Genomic DNA, 12,642 nt, shown 5'->3' with positions numbered 1-12,642 from the left:
TTTTAAATATTGCTCTTATAAACATAGGTAGTAGAATGTCAGGCTTTGAGTTGCCATTAATTTTCTGAAGGCTATAACGTTTGAAAGTGAAATCTATGTCATTACTTATTGACTTCATTCCTCAGGGAGATGCCAGAAAAAAACACAAATTTTATGAAGCACTAACCAAAAATATGTGAAAAAACTGGACATTCTGCAAAAATCTTGACAGTTAACAGGTATGCATCCTGGGAATGCAACAATACAGAAACACAAAGATGATTTTTTTAAACCTAATAAGAGTTTATTTTTTGTAAATATTCCCTTCCCACATCTGTTAGCTACTGCTGGGATCCTCTCCTTATCATACGAGTCTACCAAACCCAATAGATCTCCTCTGGACTTTCTCTATCCCATGTTCAGGGCCATTGAAGAGTGCAAGGCTCTGCAGGGGAGCATCATACTGCTGCCAAGGAGAATTTTTTGCTATACCCCAAGTTCTACCCCCTTGTACACACCTGTGCTGTTTAGGGATGAATATGTAGGTGCAACCTGCCACCCTGAAGATAACAACCCCACCCCGAGCATCCCTACTCTCGGCCAGTGATCAGTCAGACGCATACAAATGCTCACCATCCATCCTCCACTTGCCAGTGCTTCAGACTCTCAAGGGGATAATCAAGCCCAGGTCACCTGGGCAGTAGTCGTGGCTGTATCCTTCTATTCCATGGTGCTAATCAGACTTAATCTGATATGTAGTGAAGTTAGGACTGATTTTATTATTAAAAGTTGAGTTTAACCCTATCCTAGCGGTGTAGCTTTTTTGTCCAAAAGGGCTTTCTGTTCCTGTGTCATATCACGTTTTTGCCATCTTTATACTTTTTGCCAATCATCTCTATAATTAAAATTGTAGTCCTGGTTTATCTAGACTTCATTAAGTACTCATTACATACTATGTCATAGTAAGCACTGTACCAAGATGTACTTTTGCTAGCAGTTGGCATCTTGAAACAGTGACAGTCTCCTTAAAAATGCACATATTATTATTATTATTATTACTTTTATATTTTTATTCCTTGGCTAGAATAGCTGTTGAGCTGACATGTAGCGACATAACCCTCAGAAAGCTAATCCCCTAGACAGCACACTGGTACTTAATTCTGTTATGCTTACCACAGCATTTAGGTGTTTTTTTATTATTCCATGTTCCCTCTTATCAGCAACTGTTTATTCCTACAGCACTTTTTACCTGGCAGTTATCTAAAGAGGTGGACTAGTAGCGGGAGTGTGTTGGGGGGACAGCGAATCAGTTTCAGCTACAGTGTTCATCAGTGGTGTGCATTCTGGGCTGCCCTGCTGGAAGCAATGAAAGATAAGTCTAGAAAAGTGTCAATGAACGCATGGTGTGTGGAGGGAGGTTGGCATAATGGTTAGGTGTTTACCTTACAGACACAAGGTACAGGGTTTAAATCCCACATGGGATAATTGGCTAAGATTAAAATGGCCCACAAGGGCAGTTAGCCTAGTGCTAATCTAGGCATCTATTCACTAAGTGAGACCTGAGCTGTTATGGCTATTTACAAACTGGGAAGAAAGTTAATTCGATGGGTTAATGCACTGAAGCACAAGCTGCCCTTGTTATGGAGTAAGCATCCTGGTATAGTTCCTAAATGTGTTCAGGGGAGCATTTATGCTAGTCTGTCCAGTAAACAAAGGGTATCAATTCCAGCAAATCCTGTCTGAATACTCCAGGGCCAAACTGTCCTTACTTGAAGTAACGTCTCCACAAAGTAACATTCTGTAACTGAAATTATAAAGGTAAAATTTACAACAGTGTACAGGCACAGCAAGGAACATACAACAGTATCCATCAGCAGCATGTTTGGAATTGTGCTGTTTATAGTACATTAGTACTGTAACTAGACAACTTTGTACATCAGTTGCACTATCAAATCAGCAGTGTATAATTTGTGTGCATGTGAGTGTATATATGTACATATGCGTCACATGGACACAGAAGCACTAAGTGACCATAAGCACATTGCTTAGCCTTCAACAAATGTAAATTTAGTGTCACTCTGGAGCTATAGCTTTTTTTCTAGGTCATTCTAAGACTGGTCTTAATTTATCTAAGAGAGGAGGAAAAAAATAAATTAATAGCTGCTGCATTATATGCACTGTTAGTATTTGCTTCAGTGGACTGAGTCTGGATCTTAGATTTTACCTTATCCATTTCTACACAATGAGCAGGCTTCACCAACATCCTAGCCTTGGCGGCTTCTGTAACAGTAAAATAATTTACAAAAACGTGGCAAACAAGAAGGCACTGCTACCACATAACTCCCTCATCAAGACTGCTGTTAAACAGACTCGCCGCTAGTTTGAACAGCCCCCACCCCCCACATTCTTATTCTGTAAGGATTACCATTTCTACAATTCTAGATCGAATTGTCTGAAATATCTCTGTTACAGTAGCAGCATAAGTAACAATTACAAAATACACATTGCTGATGCAACAAAGGACATTTCAGAAAATTTTTTTTTTTTGGTAGTTGTGGAAGCCAGCCAACAAAACCCTACCCAGGAGCTGTCTGGGATAATGATTTGGACTCCCATAGGTAGGGCTTGGGTTTCCAATTAACAAGGATTACTCATTCAAATGCAGAATCTACACTCAGCTGTAATGCTGCCACTTGCCATCTGTGAAGCATTGTGAATGACCAAAAGGCTTCCCACCTCCCCCTCTGCTGCCTCAAGACAAAAAAGATCCTGATTCACAACAGAGAATATGTAGCTAAAGACATTTAAAAAAAATAGGACATAGGAGCTATGGTTATATCTAACACTTTTTTAAAATGCTGGCATTCTTGTGGTTTTTCCACTAAATAAGTTAGATAATGCTGTATTATTTATTTTCAGGACAATGCATGAAATTAACAAACAAAACACATTACCGTAAAATAATTATGGAAAACCTACTATTATTATCATATAGCATAAATATGATTGTAGTCATTGTTTCATTACAGCTCACTGATGTTACATGGGTTTGCAAAGGCAGTATTTTACTGTAGAAATTATTAGTCATGGTAGAAGTCCATGGTGATCTTTCAGAGAAACTTAATGTGATTGCATACTCTTACAGCCTTTGTTTCTGTACATAGCATCAAGGGGTTGAATATCAGTTCATATATTATAAAGCCACACAAGGCATATGGAACTGTACTCACGTAACACAGCAGTGTTGCTCAACTGGGCTGGTTACATAGTAAAAGGAATACAGTTTCCTGTCTGGACATAATCCTTCAACAATTGTGCATATTCATAAACTCAGACTTACTTCAAGCTGCATGTAAGGCAAGGCTTATAAATGAAGTATTGGCTTAACTAGAAAAAAAAGAGCAACACATCTGCCTTTGCTTTCTGCACATTTAAGAGGTGAATGTCAGTGACTCATTCCAGACTTGTTCATGAACAAGACTGTCAAACTTGAATGTATAGAACACAATATGAAACAGTACAGGTGCTGAAGTTCGATTTAGGAACATCTACAGCCAAAAGCTGGCATTTCAGTGGGTGAAAAATATAGCCAAAGCTCAGAATATTGTTACATGCAGGTGAACTTTCAGAAAAATACAGAAACAATGCCTTTTGTTGGGGAGTACGGGATGGGCAAGCCTTTGTGGACCTCATGTAATTACTCAAACTCTATGGGTACACACCATCAGAGAAAAAGTACACTTCCCTTTTTTTAATCTGGTTCCCATGATGTTCGAGGATAGTAACTGTGATTCCTTAGACCTCTGAGAATTTAAATGTAAATACATAGAACTACATAATGACTTTGAAACTGTACCTTGAAGTATTCCCTTTTCTCCAACATTTAGCAATTTTGGAATTAATATATATTAAGAGGCAGGTACGTGTGTGTGTGTAGGGGGGTATTGCTTCCCAAAATGATTTAAAAATGTAACAAACTTTTGAAGTTCGCTACTATCTGTGTTAAATAACACTTGGATTTTTATTGTTTTAGAACTTGCTTTATCAGTGTTCAAAATTCCTGTAGGGAGCCCATTTTTTACTCACTGGAAAGCTGAAATCTTGATTGTACTACTACTCTCCTTCCAGTACAGTGACAATGTGCCATACTTTGGACAACAGTAAATTTGACATTAGTTACATCCTGAACACTGTTTGACTAATTTGCACTGCTGTACCTCTCTAGCATATGCTTCAGAACTGCTACAGCTGGCTTTTCATAAACACTATCACTACTTCAGAATTAAATATTTTATATACTCCTCAGTGTAAGAAATATCTCCAGGAAATCACTGTAGCAAGTACTATGCATTACTTTTTTTTCTGACACGACTTCATTCGTTTTATTTTCACTCAGTTTACTCTTTTTGTGACATTGATCTTACTTTTTTATACTTACTACAGTAACAGAACAAAACATTTGATTCATATACTCAAATATAGCAACATGTCTAAAACTAATACAATTGCTATTTATCATAAACAAGTGCAAGGCATTTCAGTTTAACAGAGTTGAGATGAAACATTTTTAAATACATGTTAATCATAGCTACTGAAAAGATTTCAGTGCACTTGTCTTTCACAATTATAATCAGATTTGTCCACCAAAGTGTTATGCCCAGACTTGCCCATAACTGTTACTGCATTTAATGACACAGCTGTGTCATGCACACAGAGGACGCAATAGTGACACACAGGTTTGGAATGCAAGAAATTCTTTTTGAAAGTTAAATGAGTACAAGTTACGAACTTCGCCTTATAAACATTATGCAAGCATCAATTACTCAAGATATGTCAGCGAGTTCATGTGTTAAAGAGGCATGAAGGCTGGTGGTGACCTTTTAAAATAAAGCATTGCTCAAACTGTCACTGAAAATCTAAATAGATTCACTGACCCCCTCCCACATCACAAGACACACACACACACACACACACACACACACACACACACACACACACACACACACGTCCTACACCCTCCACAGGTCCTACTTACCTTCTACAGAGCCACAATTGAGGGCGTATTTACAAACAACATCATTGTCTGGTATGGAAATTGCTCTCAATTCGATCGGAAGGCACTGGATAAGATAATTAAACAAGCCACAAAAATCATTGGCTCCAACCTTCAGTCCCTACAGGATATATATTCAAACAGATGCTATGGCAGAGTTCGAAAACTACTGAGGGATATACATCATCTGGCCTACGGACCGTTCAAACTACTGCCAACAAGGAAGCGCTACAGAAGCATTAGATGCAGGACATCCAGATTCCATAACAGCTTCTTCCCACATGCTATCAGACTGCTGAACAACAAACCCATAGCCTAACCTGCTAAATGGGTAAACAAACATTATTTATGTGCAATATGTCATTGTTATCTACATAGTTCACTTTATACTTTGTGTTTATTTTTAGTATCTTATTTTTGATTTCTAGTTCAGTATTTTTAAATTATTATTAATCTTCCTTCTGTAAACTATAATTCTTATGGTACGAGCCAGAGTATTGAAATTTTGTGCAGTAACACGCACTTTTTCCTCTGTGTTGATCTGTATGACAATAAAGTTTACTTTGACACACACCAGTAATAGACAATAACATTGGTTATTATTTCTTTCCTGGTCTGTATAAGTGACAGAATGCAATTTCTGGATATCTATGAGCACACCCATAATACATCATGTAAAACACCAAATATTAATGACACTCAAGCTTTCTAACTATTTTCTCCAAACTACAAAAATGATTTTTTTGTAGTTCAATGACTGTGTGGTTCCAGTGGGCAATTTAAGCACCTTTTATGGGAAGACAACTTAAGGCATGAACGTGCTAAGTATCCAGTTTGTTCAAGGTTACACAGCACTACAACTAGGTTCCTTATAACAACACCTGTTTTCAGTGTACAACCATTATTTTCATAATCAAAGCTCATGCTGTTCTTCCAAAAGTGATGGACAGTGCACACTGCATACACTGAACATGTGATTGTTGTCAATGCACTATAAGCCATCATGTCTAGACATTTCCTGCATGATGATGCTTACCATCTTGCATTCATTTACATATTTTGTTACTCAGTTTCACCTCTGAAAAAAAAATACACTAAATAGTAAAGAGTTCAGTGCAGACCACTGGGACACTCTACTGGTCGTATGCATTCTGTTTGAGGGTATACCCCCACATACACACAGAATGTGTGTTTTATTAAGTAACCTTTTTTTTATTTAGTTAATCAGATAGCTGTTCATATTTAAAAAAACATTTATCTTATCCAGTTAGCCTCCATACAGGATCATAACAAATGATGTTATTAGATTCAGATATGCTGTGTGAACTGACAGACCTACAATGGCAACATGAATTACTTATTAACAGAATTCTACCACATTTAAAAGTCAGGACCTTCCCTTCACTTTCTCTAGGAACAAGAGGTCTTCCACTTATTTCTGTGACAGATCCTCAGTCACCATTTCCATTACTTTAAAAAACGACAAGCTCATGATTATCTGGACGAGAAGTAAGGCCCTTCTGTGAATAAGCAGTAAAACTGATTTTTATTTATGTATTTATTTTTGTTACATTTCTAGTATGTACCCATATTTCAGTAAACAGTAACTACAAATATATGAGTTTGCAAATCATTAAACTAGGAATACCTAACAGTTTTTCCATGCTTATGTGTACTCTATCCAAAACACATCATTACATCTATTAACTTCCAGTGATTCGGCTTAAATTTGCAGCTCTGTGCTCTACTATGTAATTAATATAGTCATTATGGTAGGTAGAACTTCAACAACTAAGGAACTCATGTATTTTTTTTTTTCGGGGGGCTGTTTAGGAGGTAATATATTCTTGCTGCTAAACAGGAAATTTCTGCTTGCTGTCAATACAGTGTATGTCAAATGAACACTAATGCATGCAGGACTATGACAATTTTTGCAGCCCTTGGTTTTCTGTTACTAAGTTTTGCTCACAGCACGAAACAGCTTTCTGTATGCTAACATGAATATTTAATCTAATCTAACCTCTATAGTAAATTATCACAGACATGTACTGTCTGGTTAAGTTCCATAGTATCCAAATATTTTATATACCATCAGAAGGAGTAATTTGAGAGGAAGAACTGGAAACTGAGGAGGACGTCTGGAGTGCTGCTGATAAGTCAGTAAAGAAATAGGAGGAAAACCTACAAAACGACAACTTTAACTGATGTATTCAAGTGACACAGTGTGTTAGAACAGGATGATAATGTGAATGAGGTGGCCAGAGCTGGACTGTGAAAGACAGGATAAAACTGAAGTAACAGCAGAGGGGACATGACCAGAGTTGCATATATTTCAGGGACATACTATGTCTACATATGGTCATGTTTTATGTCTCAAAATATGGACAGCAAAAAGGTAGGAGCGGGTTTAATGGACAATCAGATCACAGTTTTGCACCAGGTTCTTTAGAAAGAGCATGGAGATTAAACCCAAATTTTCTGGGATATGAAAGAGAACAGAATTTACATTTTATAATGGACTTCAAACTTGTTTGAGATGAGATGTGAGTGACAGAATAATCGAAATGGAGACCGCATGTGTTTAATTCAAAAGATGAGAGGAAAGAATTAAACCGAAGAATGCTTAAATTTTCTTAGAAACTGAGAAACTCTGTTAGTCTACCATCCTGATAAGGAAACAAGGTTCATGAATATTTTGTTGATCTTTTACTTTACCTGTTAATGGAAAAAAGTAACAGAGACAATCTAAAGGCGATGAGTAACAGGAACATGACTGGATAAAACCCAGATGTTGAAAAGGAAGACAGTGAGATCTGTATGGAAGAAGGTTAAAACCAGGAGAGCCAAGTCCATAAATGCTAAGATCAGAAGTAGGAATTATATGAATACATTTGTTATAGAAATATCTTTTAAAAGTGGAAAACTGACTGAGTATGTCAGTGGTACAAAATAAAAGAAGGTTTTAAAGGTAGTAAATGGAAAAAAAAGTTCCTTTCTTATGTTGGATGGTAAACAGATCTTTTGTAGTAAGAAGGCTCCCCTCTCTCTTGAAAGGAAATGCATACATGATCAGCATATGAATAGGAAAAAAGACTAAAACAAATATACTTTTTAAAATATTAAGGATTTTTGAATAAAACTGAGTAAAGTAGGATGTGTCCCTGGCAGCTGTCACTATCATACGAAGGCGGCCAAAGGCTCAGGTGGTACAAAGTATGTGAGGAGAGTCAGTTACATATAAAGTGAACTATCTGAAATAATCTGCTCAGGAAGCAGAATGTGGGTTGGAATAAACCAAATGAGCTATGCTGAAAGACTCTTTGGAGTAAACGTTTGTTTAGTTAAGTACATTTTTATATTAAATAGTATCACTGTGTTGAATTTTTACATCTGATTTACTTTATAGTGATTATTTACATTTATTTTTTATTAATTTGGTTTTCTTTTAAGTTCTACTCTATTATTTTAATCTTTTTTCTCTGTTTGAATGATGCCTTCCCTCATACTTTCGCATCCAGTGCAGGGAGACATTTTAACTGGCAGTTGAGCCACCAGTATCGCAGGCTGATGGGGTCTTGGTTTAACATCTCAACTGCAGGATAAGGAAATGCTCCTGACAGTGATTCTCTCAACTCAATAATTTAAACATTAAATTAACAGCAGGAATGTCGCTCTTTATAACACTGTAATGTCTACTATACTAATCTGTAAAATTTATGGGATCACCTACGTATTGTCTAAATTTATCCTGTAATAATCTTGATGTCCATGTTATTATTTGTCTGTATTCTCTGTATTTTGCCATCTCTGTTCGTTCTATGTGGAGCTTTTCTCCCTAGGCCTCCAGTGAAAAAGGACATGTGTCCAGTCGGACTATCCAAGTAAACAAATGTAAAATAAATAAAATAAAAATAAAATATTTTTAAAAATTATTTTCTCACTAATATAGCCACATTCTTATTTATACAGCTGATTACTAGTGCACAGACCTTTCCCATTAGGCAAACTCACATTTCTGTTTATACTCGCCTTATTATACAACAGTGCCCAGAAGTGCAGGCTGTGAACTGCAGCCCCACCCAGAAGTGCAGGCTGTGAACTGAAACATCTCTTGTGGCTTCATCTGTGACATGGTGTGTCCAATTATACTTATGAATTAAATTAACATTTATACAATTAAAAGCAATTTTATGGATGTTCTTTATACTGGTACAGAAATCTGATGTGGAAAGACAAGTGAAACTGGATGACATGGTGCGTCCAATACCTGTGAATTAAATTAACATTTATACAATTAAAATCAACTTTTAGGATGTTCTTTCTATATACTGGTAAAGAAATCTGAAGTGGAAAGACAAGTGAAACTGAACACCAACATTTTCTTTCAGGTATGCCGTATGTTAAGTCCTTTGACACAGTGATATGGGCTAGGCTGCTGCAGTCAGAAATTACCCGTCATATGAAAGAAGAATTCACTGTCACTACCTATGTATGAGTTGATCATATTTTATTATTTTACATTTAAATAGGATACATTCAATTTTTTTCCTTTATTATATGGTTAAGGTATGTCGTGTTTGCCCCAGCTGATACATACAGCAAAATTAATTTAATCTCAAAAAATGATACAGTTTGAAGTGTTATGAGATTTGTGTGGTGTTAAATGTCTAAACGCAAGTATTATACCACCAAGCTGATTGTTGGTATTGACTCTGTTACATCACTCTCTCACTCACTCACTTCAGAATGTGGAAGAAATGGGTTATCATCAGAATTCACAAGTACCTGGGCTGTCCAACACAACAGCATTGATGAAGATCCCCACTCCTCTGTACCACTGAACTTCTTGGAGAGAACTGGGATAGGATTCTATTTTGTATTTAACATGGGTTGAGCAGTGACCCACAATGAACTTTTTTAGACTAAGCCCAGGAGCGCTATCTGGTTAACTGACTTGTTCAGTCACACAATTGGCAATGTGAAGCAGAGGGAATCAAACTCACGGCCACAACAAGCAGCTCATTAAAACTCATAGTCCCAACTGTCTGCACTAACTCTTAGATTCAGATGAGGTTCCTCCTGTACTTCATTCTAGCTAGCTGTTCAGACATGCCAACCATTAATATGACTTCATCTTCACAATGAATCTATTGGGTGCAAAGTAACACCAGATGGTGGGATGGCGTTCCCCTTAAGTGTTTGTATTCTTATCATGACTCTATGTATATGGATGATTAATCCCATACTCACACTGCCATGATATGATAGCCATAGGTCATTCACTATAATATTACAAAGCCTAACTAACTACTTCCATCTTTACAGTGAAGGACACTAGGATAGCAATAAGCATTTTCCATGAGTGTCCTCCTGCTTCTCCATGGATGGACTCAAAGATTCGTACAGGATTGCTTTTATAAGGGTTATCACACAGCAAAAAATGGAATATATAACAGGACATTTCTATGCTTCCAGCGGTGGATGGAGGTATCAAAGCAGGCTAACACCAGTGCACGTCACTCGGCAGCCTCACTTAAAGAGAGAAATGCTATTAACATGGAAACAGAATGAAATATTCTCCCAAAAAGATCCTTTTTATGGATTTCAGATGCATGCAGATACAAGTACCACAAAAGGGTCAAAAGCCTGTTGATTCTGCCACTTTTTATACTATAAGTTCATTCAGATATCTTAGAAATAGACTATGCTTAATCTGAGAGTCATTCATAACTGTGTGATGCACATTTCCATATTTAGCTATTACAGCGTCAGTTACTTTTTCTGGCAAATGCTAATTTCATCTGTCAATCTCCTGTTCTGTGGATACATTATTTCTGCTATTTCATTGCACCCTTGCTCTTTAGTCCTACAGCCTATATGAATCAGTACTGACAAGTTTCACTCCTACTTGGTTCATCTTCACTGGCTACTTGGTAAATTTGTTCAGGAGAAGGTTAGCTGTACAATAGTTTACAATTGTATTACGTGACTTAAATCATTTAAGTTACTGTGTTATCTCTTATCTCCCCTGTTAATCCATTAGCTAACATATTATCTGCCTATGTGGTAATGGGAAAATGAGGACTGGAAGTGCTATAAACCAGGATTATAAAAGCCATGTGAAAGTTCCGACTTGCACTCTTTTACATTTTCTTTCTGGGGAAAAGGTGGCTAATTGTGTATTTGCACTGTACCAGCACGTATCTGACCCAGTTTACTGAGCTTTTGCACAGCTACACTGCAGTATAAAGTGTGATCTCAATTCTACGAAACATCCTTGAATCTGATCTGGGGAAATCAAAAGCAGATGGTGGCAATGTGCCTTTGTTTGTTAGACTACAGATACAGAATCCCTGCCTTGGCAGTTCATAGCTTGCTCTGGCCAGATACCAGTAATAGCATTAACAAGTACAAACATTTAAGGCAGAATGTAATTTTCTTCCTCAGTGAAAATCACTTCATAAGCAACAGCATAGATTTAATGTGAATATCAACTATTTGCATTAGCGGTTTAACTTTAAGGATCAGTATGCAATACAAATTTGAATGTTATTGTTTTCATAGGATGACACTTTAGGTATGGAGTCACTTTCTAAGCTAACATTAAAAGACTTTATAGTTAACAGTTATCACCAAATACCAACAATCAGCCTGGTGGTATAATACGTTTAGACATTTAACACCACAAAAATCACATAAGACTCCAACTCTATGATCTTTTGAGATTTTGCTGCATGTCTAACAACTGACACATGCTCACAGAAAATGCATTTAAGTTTGTGTCAAAAAGGAATGCATGGTAAATGAGTTAATTATATCAGAAACATTGCAGCTAAAGTTTCATTAGCAGACCCACCATGACAACATATGCACATCACATGCAAATGTTATGAAGACTAAACTCACAAAATCTTCACCTGTACTTCAAGAAGTCATATGTTCATCAAAACCTGAACCTTATACATGTAACATATCATACACTTTTCCCACAATACAGTAAACCAAATGCACACAATCACTACACCATAGCAGTGGGGACAGTCCGTAACAGCAAAACTCTTAGTTAAAACTAAACTAAGCCAGATTCAAAAGCTCATAACCACATATTAAGGCCTGTTAACCCTTAAAACATCCCAGCAAATGGTGGTATCATTTGTGAAAAAGATACATACCTTACTACATACGTACCTTACTAGACTGTATAGTTTTGTGACATTGTCATGTCTGCATATGTCTAAATCAGAGAACATCTCTAGCAACATAAAATGATTAAGGATGATTTTACATGGCCATTGTTCACATTGGAGTGAAAAATCTGCCTATAACAAATTTCATGGTAGATTTAGCCAGCTGTGATGGCACAGGAGGACAAAGCCCTAACCATGGCCCAAGAGATCAAAGTTCATTTAGTGGATTGTGACCTTTTTGGAGCTGTGAAGTGAGGATGAGTTTGCCTGTATGGGGGTGGGGGGAGGCAGAGTCTCCACATGCTGCCACAAGGAACAGGTAAAGATGCAAATTAATAGCGCTGGGTGGGTGTTAGGTTCACAATGTCACTGCCAGGAGGCAGCCTTCAGCATGGCTGTGAGAAAGCATGCAACTGGAAAGGT

The 12,642-nt window shown here is 37.0% G+C and overlaps 1 protein-coding gene across 3 annotated transcripts in view; it reads right to left on the bottom strand.

Annotated features, from left to right (window-relative positions):
- Positions 1–12,642, bottom strand: part of TP53INP2 (tumor protein p53 inducible nuclear protein 2) — a 161,974-nt gene that overhangs the window by 114,963 nt on the left and 34,369 nt on the right. Inside the window, exon 1 of one of the 3 annotated variants that reach the window (XM_044090283.1) lies at positions 5,015–5,039. The exons of the other annotated variants lie outside the window; for them this stretch is intronic. The gene's annotated coding sequence lies outside the window, so the exon portion shown is untranslated. Of the gene's footprint in view, positions 1–5,014; positions 5,040–12,642 lie in introns of those variants that run through there. 3 annotated transcript variants of the gene reach the window in all.

The sequence above is a fragment of the Protopterus annectens genome, chromosome 12.part0 (genome assembly GCF_019279795.1).
Source record: "Protopterus annectens isolate FY-2018-M chromosome 12.part0, PAN1.0, whole genome shotgun sequence".
Lineage (NCBI taxonomy): Eukaryota > Metazoa > Chordata > Ceratodontiformes > Protopteridae > Protopterus > Protopterus annectens.
Note: the sequence above shows the minus strand (reverse complement) of the source record. Positions and strands in the feature narration are given on the sequence as shown.